General features: G+C 32.3%; 2 pseudogenes across 2 annotated transcripts; both read left to right on the top strand.

The window, feature by feature from the left end:
- The first annotated feature begins 1,684 nt into the window (after nt 1–1,684).
- Nucleotides 1,685–7,333, top strand: LOC145949245 (uncharacterized; annotated as a pseudogene). Its single transcript, XR_014432289.1, has 6 exons — nt 1,685–3,619; nt 3,842–4,178; nt 4,278–4,391; nt 4,613–4,749; nt 5,070–5,261; nt 5,357–7,333. The product of XR_014432289.1 is annotated as an uncharacterized LOC145949245 (transcript).
- A 6,629-nt stretch (nt 7,334–13,962) lies between these two features.
- LOC145955629 (uncharacterized) lies at nt 13,963–16,889 on the top strand (annotated as a pseudogene). Its single transcript, XR_014432300.1, has 7 exons — nt 13,963–14,169; nt 14,263–14,355; nt 14,637–14,755; nt 14,885–14,971; nt 16,182–16,247; nt 16,637–16,714; nt 16,838–16,889. The product of XR_014432300.1 is annotated as an uncharacterized LOC145955629 (transcript).
- Nucleotides 16,890–16,913: the final 24 nt, after the last annotated feature.

The following is a 16,913-nucleotide window of genomic DNA, read 5'->3' as shown; positions in this document are numbered from 1 at the left end:
ACCAAAAAACAAGCACAACAATCTTACAACACAAGACCTGCATTGTGCTCAAATCATAGTTACCAATCCCAGATAGCAGCATTTAGTGGCTAACTCTGAAAATGCTATAGCAGGAAGTGAGATGACCACTATTTTAAACTCCTCAAAATTAAAGATTTTCATGATATAATAAGTCACAGTTTTCAGACAATCACCGTCAATAGCGCCCGAAAAGTTGCTATTTTGGCCGCTATTGAAACAGCTTTACTATTTGAACTCCACAGTTTACGGGCTATTTTGTTTGCAGCACGGCCCGTTCTGCATGCAGAACGGGCTATTTTGTTTACAGAATAGCCCGTTCTACAAGCAGAACGGGTTGTTCTGCTTGTAGAACGAGCCGTTCCGGTTTCAAAATTCATCCAGCAATAACGAAATAATAAACATAAGAAGAGAATGTTACCTTGATATTGTATTCTTCCAAGAAAATGAGAAGCTGGAGACTTTAGATAAGAGCCCGAGAGAGTAAAGAAAAGATTATATGAGCCAAAGATTAGGGAATGACAGACTTTTAAAATCGGTCATAAGGTAGCCGATTTTAAAAATAATGTCATTATTTACAAAATTGTCACCACGTCACTTTTAAAATCGGTTGCCTTATGACCGATTTTAAAACCCCGATTGTAAAAGTCATTTTTGTACTATTCAATTAATTAGAATCGTGTCTAGAGCTAATATTTTAAGTGGAAGAGCCAAATCAAAGACATTGCAATTCATATACCCTAAGGTTAGCAAATTAATTAATAGAGACAATAATATTTGAATTTATCGACTTTGGAAATAATAGTTATTTGTTTCTCATTTTAGTGTAATAAGCAACAAGACTCGTTTGAATGTGGCTATTACATCATGTATTGGATGAGAGCCATAGTTTCTGCGGGTATTACTGATTCTTGGGGGCAGGTAATTCATATCAAAATTTATTTAAGTATATTTACCTTTATGATAATTAACATTCCATATTAATGACACTTAAATTAATGTTTCAGTTCTTTCAAGATCCATCTCCATTGCCCGAAGATGAAATCATGAAGATAAGAGAACAATAGGCAACTTTTTTTCTTCAAAGTATATAATAGTTATATTTCTAAGTTTAGTTAGTTGGATATTATGTTTCTAGTTTGATAGCATGACAAACATATGTTTTATACCTTTCTTAGGACAATAGGATTTACATTGTCTTAATTTATGCTTTTTAAGATTTATATATTATTTTCTTTTTGTCATTCAATTTTGAAATATAAATTATATTTGAATTTGTATTTTGGACTGCCTGGGTTAGGTTTTGTATTTTGGATTGTATGCAGGTTTTGGGTGTATCAAAAAGCAATAAAAATTTAAAAAAAAATGCAAGAATTTACATCGGACTACACCATGTCCGACGTAAATTTACGTCAGATCTAGCATTGGCCGACGTAAATTTAGGTCGGACATGGTGTGTCTGATGTAAATTCTTGCGTGTATTTTTTTAAATTTTAACCCAATTTTACGTCAGTTCTAGGGAATGTCCAACGTAAATTTACGTTGACTTTCACAGCCGACGTAAATTTATGTCTCCCGCATTAACGTCGGAGTCGTTTCTAACGTAAAATCCTTAAAATATCCGACGTAAATGACCCCTTTTCCACTAGTGGCAATTATGGATATCTTAGGTGAGGAAGATCTGGCTATGAGTGACATCTAGAATGTCAATGGTTGAATTGTGGGTATGCACTTCTGTGCCTCTGTATTTAAAAAAAAATAGTGGGTAGTTATTTAAAATATAAGAGGTTTGAAAACTAAATGTCATTGAAATAGAAAAAAGAGAATAAATAAATAGATAAAAGATAAATGATACTGGTTTGTATTTAAATGTATAAAGGTTGATTGTAAGATAAATTAAATTGATATGATATAAAAATATTATAATTCAGCGTCATTAGATAGATTCTTAAATCAATATAATTTTGTGCACAATCTTTAATAAAATATTGAATACACATGCGTATAATATAATATATAATATATTATATGTTATAGAATTTGATATCTATAAATTGGCTGTAAGGAGTAGGCTCATATGATACAAAGAAAGAAGTGAATTGGATTGCGTGAGAGGCTTACTCTGAGACCTGCTCTGACTGGTCAGCAATTCATACCTTCAACATGCTACATGGGAGTTACGCCACATGCACGTGCTTTTTTATGCATCATCTTCTCCACCAATTTCATCTTTTTCTCTTCTTCTTTGCACGCCATGACCCACTTATTCTCATCCAACCAGATTAGCTTTCTTTAATGAATTCAACTTTCACTCCGTTTTCCATCAACTCTCCGTGTTTGGGGAGATGATCAGAGTTTTTGTTTGATTCAATTTTTTAATAGGATATTGGAGTTGAGTTTAAATGCATTCGACATTCTTGTTTGTTTCTGTGCTTTCAATGCTTTAATTTTGCTACCATGCGGGATATTTTGTGGATTTGTGTAGTTGAATGCTTTTAGGGTTTTTGTTGGTCTTGTTTTCTCAAATTCACTTTTTATCTGTTGATTTTCTTTTGAATAAAATGTTAATTAGGCGTGAATCCAAATTAATCTAACTGACTTAATCATTTTGTCTCGATTACTTTTAGTATTTCGATTAAATCTAAATCAACTTGTTCAAACGGATGTTGGATAATAAATTTTGATTTTTAAATTTAACTTAATTCAATTCAACCCTAATGTATAATATATTATTAAAATTATACATATAATATTATAATTATATATTTTGAATTCAAGATACTTAGTATTTTAACCCTACCGCCTCTTTATCTCACACACAACATACAAATTATAGGAAAAAAAAAAAACAATTTTTTTTTAAAAGTTGTAACAATGAACAATACTTTAGAGACTTTACTGTTTGTTGTTGTTACAGATTAAGATTTTCTCTTTAATCAGACTAAAACTGTGTGTATACAGATTCAAATTATATACAAAAATTATTTAATGACTTGTATATTAGTATTTTCAAATACATGTGGTAAATGTTTATAATATATAAATAAATATTATATTTAATATATAAATTATATTTAAAATTTAAATAAATAAATAAATATGTTTAAATATATAGATTGTATTTTAGATTTATAATAAATAATTTATATATAACACAAAATAATTATTTATTGATGATTTATTTTAGAAAGTTTAAGTAACGGATTGAAGCTATCTTTATTGGAAAAAATTATTATCAGTCTTGTTTTATCTGATTCTGAGAATCCTGATGCCAGGCTGAGTGGTAAGTATGAAGTTACATTTTACTTGACTAATAATGTTCATGGTCATTTCTATATCATCTATACTTTGTCAATATTATTTTGCCGTTTATATATAGTATATTTGACCTGAAATATTGCTGGTGTATAGGCAAATCTTTTTGCATGGCTCGGACTGAGGAATTGTTTGCCAATCCTGGTTCTTGGAGTTGCAATGAGCAAATTCACAAAATTATCATGGTTTCCTTTATGCAGATATTATCACTTGTGAAGTTCAAAGACAAGCCAACTTTTGCCTTGACTCCATTGCTTCCTGAAGAGATGCATGAGGCTGATTTAAGGTGGTAATGTATTGAGTAATCCTTACTACCATTTTATTAAGTTAACTACTCATCATTGGGTCAATGATATTGAAAACTTATTTGATTTAACTACTGAAATAAGTGGTTAACATAAAACTGGCAACCATTTTTCAATACAATCATATATTTGTTGTATATTATTAGTTATCAATAGTAATTAATTCAGTTATGATGTTTAATTAGTTATCCATCATTTTACAGGAAGATGGAGTTGTTCCACAAGTGTGGAGAAAATGATTTTGATGATATTTTGGAAGACATGCAGAAGGAAATAAAAATGGGAGATATTGTGAAGGAACAAGGCTATGGATGCACGGTTGATGTCTCAAAGTGCAAGGAGATATTTTCTCCATTCTCATCTCTAACTGATAATATGCTATCTAAATTACTTGGTGCAATTGCTTATAGTCGTACTGGGGTGGAGGAAAACCAGAACACATACTTAACATTCCCTGCAGCCAATGGATCCAACGTGTCTGAGTTGCCACCTCTTAACTCTTGGAATATTGATGTCTTGGTAGATACAGTTAACCATCTTGTGAGTTTTATTCAATAGGACTTAAAGTTCCTCTCATTTTTTTATTGCCTTTTGAATAAGAAAGTAAATCATTTCATTTTTATGTGTTTTCTGATACAGGCACCTCAAACCAACTGGATATGTGTCATGGAAAATCTTGATCATGAAGGGTTTTTCCTTCCTTGTGAAGAAGCATTCCTTTTTCTCATGTGTGTGTATAAACATGCCTCTAAGGTATGATATCAGAACCTTAGATATGCTTTTCCCGTAGCTTAGCTGATTTAAAATCAGTTTTGATACAAGTTAGAAATAATTTTTAGAGCTTCTTTGCTGAAAAATAAAGAATTTTTTCTAGAAGAAAAGTTATCAAAGCCATTTTTAATCTTGTATCTAAATAGGCTTTTATATGCAAACTCTGGCATAAAATTCTGAATGTATGAAAATATACCTAGCAGGAACCATTTCCTCTCCATGCCATATGTGGATCTGTATGGAAGAATAGTAGAATACTGAGGGTCAGCTGTCTTTCCTTAAATACGCTGTATTAGCACCACCAGAAATATTTACCTTTGCACACTCGGGAAGATTGCTGGTATGATGATCTGTTTGTACATTTAGACCTGTTTGGATAAATTATTCCAAAAGCACTTATAGGAAGAAAAAAATTAAAATAAACTTATTAATGAACTAAAACTAAATTGTACATGAGTTAAAAATAAGATTTTTGAAAAATTGATAAAAAAGAAAAATTCTACAAATTAACTTATATTTAAGCTAATTTTAACTCATGAAAAACTTTTTTTTTTTATATTTTTCTCTCTTAAAAGTATTTCTGGAGAAGTTTATCTATGTTGACCATTATTGTTTCTTGTTCCTATCGCCAAATTCTTATGACAACAAATTGCTGTGCAGGCATATGTTGATGCAATTAATGGCCACAAGCTTCAAAATGGCCATGCAAATCATGCATGGTTGTGTCTTGACCTTTTAGACGTCCTCTGCCAGCTAGCCGAGAAGGCTCATGCCAATAATGTTCGATCAATCCTTGATTACCCTCTTAAACACTGTCCTGAAGTGTTGCTTCTTGGGATGGCACATATTAATGTACAATCTAATGGATTCATATTTGTTGGTTCTCAACAATTACCTATTCTATGTCTTTTCTTGATTCATGTAGTTTACATTTGTTGTTCTTGCAGACTGCCTATTATCTCTTGCAACGGGAAGTATCTCTGATTGTTTTTCCCAAGATAGTAAAAAGTGCTGTAGGCAGTGGGATGATTCTACACCTTTGGCATGTTAATCCCAATCTGGTCTTGAGAGGTTTTATGGATTCTCAAAACAATGATGCGGGCAGCATTATAAGAATTGTGGACATCTGTCGGGAGTTAAAGGTTGTTCTCTTTTTAAGTGTGTTTTTTTACTTTTATTCATTTCAATCATTTTCCTGATACATAGATAGATTGCACTAAGTTGTTATGGTTTTCTTGATTTTGTTATATTTGAGGATTACAATTGACTATTGATATGATTAAAATAGAAATAATGCATTAATAGAATATATAAGTAAAGAGTAATTTTTATCTTATAACCCAGTTTTATAAGATTAAGTTAGGTTCATAATAAAAAATCTCCTTGTAAGATAAGAATTGTTTCTCACTTATATATAGATATATCACTAGTGGATGTGGCCAAAATAGAAATAAGGCATTAGCAAAGTATATAAAGAGATAGCAATCCTCACCTTATATATTGATCTAGACTCAATTTGCTTTCTTAATATGTTTTAATAATAAGCGAATCTCACTTTCATTGAGCCCTTAGTTGCAAGAAGCCTTCAAGTTTGTCTTCACGATTCACAAATGCCAATCTCTTTTCTTTTTTACAATCTTTTGCCATTTTTAACTCATGCTTCTTGGTGGTTTATAGATTCTATCATCCGTGGTGGAAATTATGCCCTCTTATTATAGTATAAGGTTAGCAGCAGTGGCATCAAGAAAAAAATTCATTAACCTCGAGAGGTGGTTGAATAGAAACTTAACTAGAAGCAAGGACATCCTTTTTGTGGTAACAATAATACCTTTCCTCGTTTTTTGGATCCTAATTTTTTTTACAAACTAACTTCACAGATTTAAAGTCTAATTGAATATAAATTAAAAGTGCTTTTGAGAGTTTTTATATTGAAAATAAAGAACTTTTTTCAATAGAAAAACTCTTAAATATGCTTTTAAGCTTCTATCCAAACAATCTCTTATGCAGTCTTTTGGTTTCGTCACTTGTGCATTCCAACGTGTACTCCTCTGAGTTTATTGTAGCAAAAAAGTGGCTGACATTGTTAGGCTTTGCAAGAGTGCCTCAAGTTCTTAAAGGATGTCCATTTTGGTGGATCACAAAATTACCTTTCTGGAAAATCTTTTCATCAGTCTGGTGCTGTTCTGAGCCTCTATGCTGAGACGACTTCCACCTTCTTGAAGGTTCTACTTTAAATATTTGGTTTCTCTGCCTGTTGATCTTATTTGATTTTCATCTCACTTTTTCTGATTACAGGTTCTTAAATCCCACACCAACTTGGTTGCCTCTAAACAACTTTCTCAGCAGTTGGAGAGGCTGCATATATCTATTGAAGATTACTCTCTGGTTTTTGCTCTTCAATTTCTCAGTTTCCTATGTTTATTCTATCGCTCGTGCTCATATCATTTTATATTTTCACTTAATTTTGTTGCTACAATTGCAATTACATAGTACAGACAGAACCTCGTCAACGCTTTCTTCTAATCCTGGTTTTGTTGGTCCTTCCCGTGGATCTATTTCTACTGGTATATTTCTATCACTTGTGTTTCTACAGTTACATAGCCTGTTTCTTTGCATAAAGACATAAATTTATGCTTTCTATTTCTGAAAATATGTTGTGCTCCTTTGATATGTGCATCTGGTGTAGGGTTTGGATCTGCCTTGAACACTGAAACTTTGGTTGCTGCTGCTACGAAAATAGAAAGTCCTATTGAGGTACTCTTTAGCCTTGTACAAAAGATTAATCAGACTGGCTGCTTTTCTTCAGTTTTGATAATTGATTCGTTCAGTTGTTTATATTATCAATGATTTTACTTATCTACTTATAAATAATTTTGAAGAGTTTCATGTTTCACCTAAGGGATATCTTTGTTTACCAAAAAAAAACATCTAGCTTGTGAGAGCTACACTTTCCCTCACATTTGATTTTGTTTAAATTTTCTAATTAAGTAGAGATGAACTACACACACTCTCTATATGCAAGTATTCGTGGTTTCAAAAATCTCTCTCCTATAAATGTCTTTTTTATCCCTTATCTCCTGATTCTTTCATCTCTGTCCTTATTTAAAGTAACAGGTCCCTCATCTATTATTTCATGGAGATTTTCTCTGATTTCTTGGGGATAGACTATCCTTATTTCTTTTAACTTTCATACCGGTTTAAATTTCTTTGATTTAAAATGGCTTATGATTATTCTTTCTCCTAATTATGAGGATAACAAAGTATTCTCTCTATTTAATTTTCTTACACTTTATTGTCATCGATAAATGAAATTATTATTGAATTTTAATTATTATGTTGACAATGATCTTATTAAGCATATTTGATATTATTCTGTATACAAATTTATTAAATTTTGTCAAGGTCATATGATAGATATTTACTCTAATTATATGATATTAATAATTTTTCACTTTTCAAAATAAATAATTGTGATCCTAAAATTATTTAACTGGTACAATGCATGAACTAAAATACTAGTTTTAATTTAGTATCTTATACAAATCTAAATTTTGATTTCCTTTACTTGGAGTAATTTAACCCTAATTTTTTATTATGTTAACAGGCTCCGGACTCAGATGTTCAAGAAAAGATATCATTTATAATTAATAATGTTTCTGCTGCTAATATTGAAGACAAAGCAAAAGTGTTTGCTGAAATTTTGAAAGAGCAGTACTATGGTTTGCACAGTATATGGTTATGAAAAGGTTAGCATGATTCATAAGTCAAGTCATGTATCATGTAATTGCTTAAAACAGTTGCATCCATGTAGAGATATGGGGCATGCTATATATATTGGTACCTTCATTTATACCATTTGTTATTTATTTCTAGAGCAAGCATTGAGCCAAATTTCCATGACTTGTACTTGAAATTCATGGATAAGGTTAATTCAAAGGCTTTAAACAAAGAGATTGTGCAGGCAATTTATGAAAATTGTAAGGTTTGAGCCTTGTTTCTGTTCCCTGCTTGATTGAATTGACAAGTTGTGTTGATAATATGAAATCATACTTGGTGTTTGAATATTCTTCAGGCTCTTTTAGGATCAGAGCTCTTAAAATCAAGTTTAGAAGAACGCTCTTTGCTTAAAAATTTGGGGAGCTGGCTTGGGAAGTTAACAATTGGCCGTAATAAGGTTTTGATGGCTCGTGAAATAGACCCAAAGTCTTTGATTATAGAGGTAATTTCCAAATTGAATATATTTCAGGAGCAGATGGCCCTTAAATTGGTCATTTTCTTATCAAATTGTTTTCCATGTTGTAGGCATATGAGAAGGGGCTAATGTTCGTTATTATTCCATTTACATCAAAGGTATAATTTATGATTGTAATTATCTGGTTCAATGTTTATCATTTAATTATGTGTTCTGACTCTAATTATAACTATCTTATGTTTCTATATAAAACACATTTTGTCATCAAATCCCTTTCAAAAAACATCTCTCAAAAGAATGGCAAGAAGAAATAAAGGTAATTAGTCAACAAATAAATCAACTAGCTAGGATACAACCAATTGCTCGGAAGGAGATGAAGAAAATAACAAAATGGTTTCAAGAAATCGTTTATATTTCTTCTAGGTTCTTTCATTTAAAACCCATTATTTAATTTCATTATTTTATGTGATTTTTAATTAAATTCTCTAATATATTTTTTAATTACAGTATAAGTGTTCATCAAATATCTCAGCCAAAAAATGACAGAGAAAAATACTATAATATCTCGAGTGCATCATCTCCCATAAAAGTTGTTGAAAGTAGGATTGATAAGGATGTGGAACAAGCTAGTGGGATGGATCCATTAATAGTCACTTTCAATAGTTTATCCAGAATGATAGTGGATAAATATCCTAAATTGAAGTTCGCACTTTTTCCATCAGGACTTCCAATACTTATTGATAATAACCAACAAACTTGTTCAACTAATTCGCATCAAATTCCTTCAAGAGTGGACAGTCAAAGTAAAAGTAGAAGGATAATGCTTGATCATTATGAAGCAGATAATAAATATTATATAAATTATCAACCCATGTCTCAGTATATATATAATTGATGGAAGAATTGTCTATGTTCAAATACCAAAAGTAAGTTCCATCAATTATATACGGAGACATGGGTTGATAATTTATATAATATTTATTATATGCTTCATAATGATCAAGCAATATCCTTCTACTTTCACTTTGACTGTCCACTCTTGAAGGAATTTGATGCGAATTAGTTGAAGAAGTTTGTTGGTTATTATCAATAAGTATTGAAAGTCCTGATGGAGAAAGTGCGAACTTCAATTTAGGATATTTATCCACTATCATTCTGGCTAAGCTATTGAAAGTGACTATTATGGATCCATCCCACTAGCTTGTTCCACATCCTTATCAATCCTACTTTCAACAACTTTTATGGGTGATGACGCATCCGAGATATTATAGTATTTTTCTCTGTCATTTTTTGGTTGAGATATTTGATGAGCACTTGTACTGTAATTATAAAAAAAAAATATATTAGAGAATTTAATTAAAAATTACATAAAATAATGAAATTAAATAATGGGTTTTAAATGAAAAAACCTAGAAGAAATATAAACGATTTCTTGAAACCGTTTTGTTATTTTCTTCATCTCCTTTCGAGCAATTGATTGTATCTTAGTTGATTTGTTTGTTGACCGATTACCTTTGTTTCTTCTTGCCATTCTTTCGAGAGACGTTTTTGGAAAGAGATTTGATGACAAAATTGTTGAGCTTAGAGGAGCCTGAACTTGATGAGGTCAAGATTATCTCTAAAACTTAAAGGAGTTTTGATGATCACAAAATGTGTGTCAAGAACAACAACAAACAACAACTTAGAAGACAAAAACAAAGTCAAAGAAAGTGCTATGTAATAGGGATTAGTATATAAATTGTTTTGAATGAGTTTATATGTTATGTGTGTTGTGTGCATAAGCAAAATCTATATCTAAACTAATTAGAGAGTGTATGATGATGAGTTAAAAAGACTAAAAAGTTATTTTGAGACTTAAAACGAAGTTTTGAAAACTAACTCAAAATAATCGATTATCATTAAATATAATCGATTATTCCAGCAACAGGCAGAATGGGATGCCTTGCTGCAATAATCGATTATTTTCCAAATAATCGATTATCCCAGAAATAACTCTCTGGAATAATCGATTATCCAGAAAAATAATCGATTATATTGTTCTTGGTTGGTTTCCAGAAAACCTGAAGAACAAAATAATCGATTATTCTTTAAAATAATCAATTATCTGGTTTTGAAACTTTTATAAATAGTTTGAACTTTTAGAAACTTCAGATAAGAGTTAGAATTGATAATCAAATTTAGAAAAGCGTTTTTGTGGAGTCTTTGTGACAATCTTGGAGAGATTTCTTTGTGAATTCAAGAAGAAAAACGTTTGTGAAAAACCTTGAAAGAGATCATCATCATCATCACATTCTTGAAAGGGGAAGATTAAGACTTGCTTCTGAATTCCAGGTGAATTCGTTCCTTGATTCTTTGTGAATATTTGTAAAAATCTTGAGAAGGGTTTCTCAAGTGGTAAGGATTCTTGTAGTGGGTTTCTACAAGGGGTGCTTTCTTGGGGTCAAGAAAGTGGTTATCTTTAGTGTTGAAGTATATGCATGTGTGGTATGCTTGTAAACCTTCTTCATTAAGATAGTGGAACAAATCTTGATCAGGTGCTGATTGAGGACTGGATGTAGGTCACATGTGGAGTGGCTGAACCAGTATAAAAGACTTGTGCAATCTTCTTCTACCTTTATCTTTTACTTTGAGTAATATCTTGGTTGAACATTAAAGAAGATAATTCATGATTAACATGTGTGTGTGAATATTGATGGTTTAATCTGAATTAAAGCATTACATTTGAACCTCATTAGTTTTTGTAATCAAGAAAGCATATAGAATTCATTCTTCCATAACAAGTCTTTAAAGAAGCTTCATTTGAAAATTCAGTCTTAGAAAAGTTTAAGTGAAATAAAAATCCTAAATACTCTGAAATTTTTTAAAGGGTCATAGAATCCAATTCACCCCCCCTCTTGGATTGTGCCAGTCTTTTCTAACAATTGGTATCTAGTGCAAGGTTCTTGAGAGTTATTCAAGATTTCAAAAATGGCCAACAACAACCTACCCTATGGTGAGGGTGTGTCTATTCATAGACTTCCTGTTTTCAATGGTGAAAACTATGTCTACTGGAAAATTAGGATGAGAATTTTCATTGAAGCTATTGATATTGCTGTATGGGATGTAATAGAAAATGGACCCTATATCCCTATGAAAAAAGATGGTGATGAGATTAAAGAAAAAAATTGGAGTGAGTGGAGTGATGAGGAAAAGAAAAGAGCCCAACATGACAAGAGAGCCAAAAACATCATAACATCTGCATTGTCAATTGATGAATTTTTTAGAATTTCACAATGCATATCTGCTAAAGAAATGTGGGATACTTTGCAAGTCACTCATGAAGGAACAAGTGATGTAAAGAGATCAAGAAAGCATACTCTCATTAGAGAATATGAGCTGTTTAGAATGCAAAATGGTGAATCTATTTCTGATTTTCAAAAAAGATTTACACACTTGATAAATCACCTTGTTGACCTTGGCAGAAAATTTGAAAAAGAAGAGCTGAATTTGAAAGTGCTGCAATGCTTGGACAGATCATGGCAAGCAAAGGTGACAGCCATAGAAGAATCAAAGGATTTGCCCTCTTTGACACTTGCTACTCTCTTTGGGAAACTAAGAGAGCATGAGCAAAAGCTGCACATATTTGAAGAAAATGAACAGCAGGACAAGAAAGGAAAAGAAGTGTCATTGAAAGCCTTGAAATCTGCCAAAGGAAAAGAGGTGTGTGAAGAATCAAGCTCTGATGATTCCGAAAACTGAGAACTTCAATTTGTTGGTGAAGAAGTTCAGAAAATTCATAAGGAGAAAGAAAAATTCACCCTAAAAATTCAATAGAAAGACAAACAAGAAAGAGGAAGCAAGTACATCCTCCTTCAATTGCTTTGAATGTGGAAAACCGGGGCACATGAAAGCTGAGTATCCAAACCTCTTGAAGAAGCAACAAGAAGAGAAGAAAAGCAAGAGAAATGGAAAAGGGAAGAGAGCCTACATTGCTTGGGAAGATAATGACTCAAGCACAACAAGTGATGAATTCGAATGTGAGGAGAACAATTTATGTTTGATGGCTGGAGCTGACCAAGACACAATTGTAAGTGATTCTGACCTTGAATTTAATCCGGACTATGATCAACTCCAAGAAGCTTTCATACAAATTCATGAAGAGGCTGTGAAATTAGATGCCTTGAATTCAAAGCTGAAAAACAAGCTGAAATGGTATGAAAATGCTTTAATTAAAGCTGAACAAGAGCTTGAGAATTTGAAACATGAGCATGAAAATCTTCAAACTATGTTTAACTTTAGTGAAGCTCATTGTGAGAACTCCACCTCCTCAAAAGATGCTTGTGAAAATTGCAAGAATTTTGAAAAAGAAAATGCTGATTTAAAATCCACTCTTGCAAAGTTCACTAATGGAAATGCAAATTTAAATATTCTTTTTGGGAAAACAAAGAAACACTTTTGATAGGATTGGACTTGGTTTTAATCAAAGCATGAGCATGCAATTTAAGTCAAAGAAAGAACCTTTTTAGAAAAACCAAAATTTTAGAAAATTTAAAAGCAATTTCTCCAGACAAACAACTTGTTTCTATTGTTGTAAAAGAGGTCACACAATAAAGAACTGCTACTCTAGGAAGTATGGAGTTCCAAATGGAGAAATGGTTTGGATTAAGAAAAGTCAAAGGCTGAGAACTAACTTACAAGGACCCTCACTACTAGGAAAATACTGTTTTACGTCGCTATATTTACATCGGTTGTCTAAGAAACGATGTAAAATACATATGCGGTGGCAAACTTGTAATTAAGTATAAAATATAAGTAAATTTACATCGGTTCTTCCTAAAACCGATGTAAAAATGAAGTATTCTACATCGGGTTTCTTTATAACCGATGTAGAAGGGATGAACAATCTCCGCGCGGGCTGACACAGTTCCTTTAGCGCCTCTCAACACTCTGGCACACACTAGCAGCCCTATCTTTGTTCCTTCTTTCTTCCTTCTTTCTGGTAACAAAGTGCCTTAGGGTTTTCTGGCAACAACGAAAATCTCACTCAATGCCTCCTTCCAAACACGCGCAATCCCCTCACCTACAATATCTAGGGTTTCTAATTGATTCGCTTGTCTCAACAAAGATTCGATCCATGGTAGGGATTCTCGCGTGATTGACGCTTGGCGGTGAACTCGGAGCCGGAAGCGGGCGGAGGCTTCCTCAACTGCCCCTTCATCATCTTCCTCTGGTCCCACCACTCGCTCCAGCAAGCGAGCGTCTCTCTTCTTCTTCCACCGCCACCACCGCCTCTCTTTCTTCCGTCAACACTCGTTCCCGTCCATCTAAACCTAAGGAACTCGCACCTCCCAAGAATCTCCCTCCCATGGACCCTACAAATGAATCCTCTGCTTCGCGCCTCTCTTTCCTGAACAGGCTGGCGCAGGTGCTGCGGCTGGTGCCGCCGCCGGTGGTGTTGGTGGTGGTGGAGATGAATGCGGCGTCGATGGATTACTCATGTTGATTTATGTTCCAGTCAGGAGGTTCATTCTTCGGAAGGATATTCGTTCCAGAATCCTCTATCTCACTCCTAACGCTATTGTTTACAAGGCAATTCATCTTCCATTTTTTATTTATTTATTTCTTTTTTGGGGAATTCATTTTACAAATTATTACCCTTTTTTTTGTTGTTGTGTAACTCAGGTTACGAGGCCCGTGCCATATTCGTGTTTTGGAGTGCTCAAGAAAGAGAAGCACTTTTTTTGCACTCTGTGGCCGATGTTGTCGTTGAACAAGGTTGGGTTTTTGCAATTTTCTTATGTGTTCTTCTGCTTTGGGTTCGCAAATGGGATAGTGTTGGATTTCATTAACGGTTAGGGTTCATTTGATTTGTTTAAATTCGTGCTAGTAGACAGGATAAAACAATTATTTTGTTGTTCATTTGTACAAAGATCATAAAACATGACAAACAATTGTGTTTTTGGATGTTTCATTTTATGTTTTTAAGCCTCCCAGGGTCTAGCAATTGTTCTATTGGTTTCGATTTTTGGTACCTAATTGATTATGTGTATTCGTAGGATACTTGCAATCACTTTTTAATGTCTATTCTCTTAGAATTGAAAACGTTGGAGTAAGAAGGCCACCCAGTGATGATGTTAAGATCCAGGGTGTTGCAAATCCAAATGCTTTCAGAAAGGTTTCCTTCTTTTTTACACATTCAAAAACAAAAGCTGTCATAGGAAATTTCATTTCACTGTTTTCTTGTTCCGAATCAAGTATGGGTTATTGTGGAACTTTTCTTTTGCATTGCTTCCATTTTTTACAGGCTGTTATGATGTGTCTATCGAACATGAGAAATGAGATTTTTTCAAGACAGGCTTCTACACTAGAAGATGTTCCACATAATCTGATGGTGAGTCATTCACCATGTAGTGCTATATGGGTTGGGAATAAATCTTTTTACATTTTCATCTTATTTGTATGTCTTTTTTCATGTTGTCTTTCTTTTCTTTTTAGATACTTGAAAGTGTTATGAATGATTGACCAAGTTACTTCCATAATTTTATTAAGAAAATATTAGTAGTGATGTAGTGATGAAAACTTCACCCTTTTTATGATTGTGTTGTATTTATTTCTTTACGTCACTGGTTTTCTAGTAAGTTCAAAGTTTGGGGTTTTTTTTTTAAATTTTATTATATATATATATATATATATATATATATTTACATATTGTGTTCATTAGAAAGAAAAGGCACCAATTGAATCTGAATCAAACAATGGCCATGGGAAGTTTTGTAATATCATGCTGTCTTGGTTGATATAAATTTATGTTCGTCATAATTTTGGACTTCCTTGATTATTTATGACTGCAGAACTATCTCAGCCACTGCTTATCTATTTGTAATTTGCTTATATCTTTTTATCGTTATAAATTTTTCAGTAAATTTTAGTCTTTAAATTATACTAATTTTTTTAATTTTATTTTAAAACCTATACTCATTCTTTAGTTTTATATTGTTATTTAACTATTATTAGTTAACCAATAGCATATCAGCATTGTGAATTTTTGTCATTTTGCACTAAAATATTTCGTAAAAGATAGAATAAGTGTAATTTTGACTTCCTATTGTGAACTACTGAACTGATGATAAAATGTTCAAAATTTGTTACGGGTAACAATAAAAGTTGAAGATAAGAGAAAGTACTCTCGGAATACTTATTCATAGTTGTTCATTATGACTAATAGACTGGTTTATGTTAAAATAAATTAAAGTGTAATATACATTAATTTTAAAATAAATACAGCATAATTTTAAATATCTTACGAAAATATTTTTTTCTCTAATTTTTTGTTCAGCTTTAATGGCATTACGTTCACGACGGTGGCAATATACTTTGAATTTTAAATTGCCGTAGCTGATGTCCTCCTGGATTTTGTGTATTTCATGTTTAAGCCTTTTTATCATTGATATTCTAGTGTTTCAATATTTAGTATAGGTGGATTTACACACTAATAAAAAAATGTTGCTTGCATAAGCCACGGTTGCTTACTGACTAGTGACTAGTATAATTGATTAAAATTCGGCACATTTACGTTAATACTCGCCTCTTTCATTCATTAGGGATTTGAGTTTTGACTGAAGAGTGAGTGAAGACCCCACATTTTCTTGGTGAAGGCGGCTAAGCAGGTATGTCCGTATGTAGCATATTAGTCAAAAGAGAAAAGGAGGCTAGTATATGATACTGAGTTGTTTTATCTTTTCTCAATGAAGAAAGAATGTAATTTGTTACTAATAAACTATGGAGCCTAGCCATGCCTCATGAAATACAACACATATCAACACTAGACTAGTAAACTACACACACACACTAGATTGTTAGTTTAGAAATTTTAAACCCATATTGGACATATGCATAGAACCAAATTAATCAATTAGAGTCTAGCCTCTGTTTTTCTTGTTATGTCAATCTGTACTTCATCATTATGTATTATGCCTTCTGTCTTCTATATTAAACAAATTATTTAATCAGATCACTTATGAGTGGTCCCTTGAAATATTTGTCGTTTCTTTTGCAGTTTGATGCATTGGTTACACGGTTTCCCATATCTGAGGGAGGTGAAGAAGCACAAATTAAGAGGATTACAGAACTACAAGTATGGAACTCACAGCTCACTCTGTTTTTTATGTGATTGACTGGTGTAATTAATAATAAATAATGATGTAATTGGAACATAGAGTATTTATGTTTTTACATTGTTTCTACATTTTCCTTTCAGGATGAAAATGATGCAATAGGCCAAGAACTTCAGAAGCAATTGGAAGCTGCAGGTCTGTGCCAGTTTTTTGTTTATA

Source organism: Cajanus cajan, chromosome 3, assembly GCF_000230855.2.
Source record: "Cajanus cajan strain Asha chromosome 3, NIPB_CcT2T_4, whole genome shotgun sequence".
Taxonomy (NCBI): Eukaryota; Viridiplantae; Streptophyta; class Magnoliopsida; order Fabales; family Fabaceae; genus Cajanus; species Cajanus cajan.
This window is presented reverse-complemented; position numbering and strand designations above follow the sequence as displayed.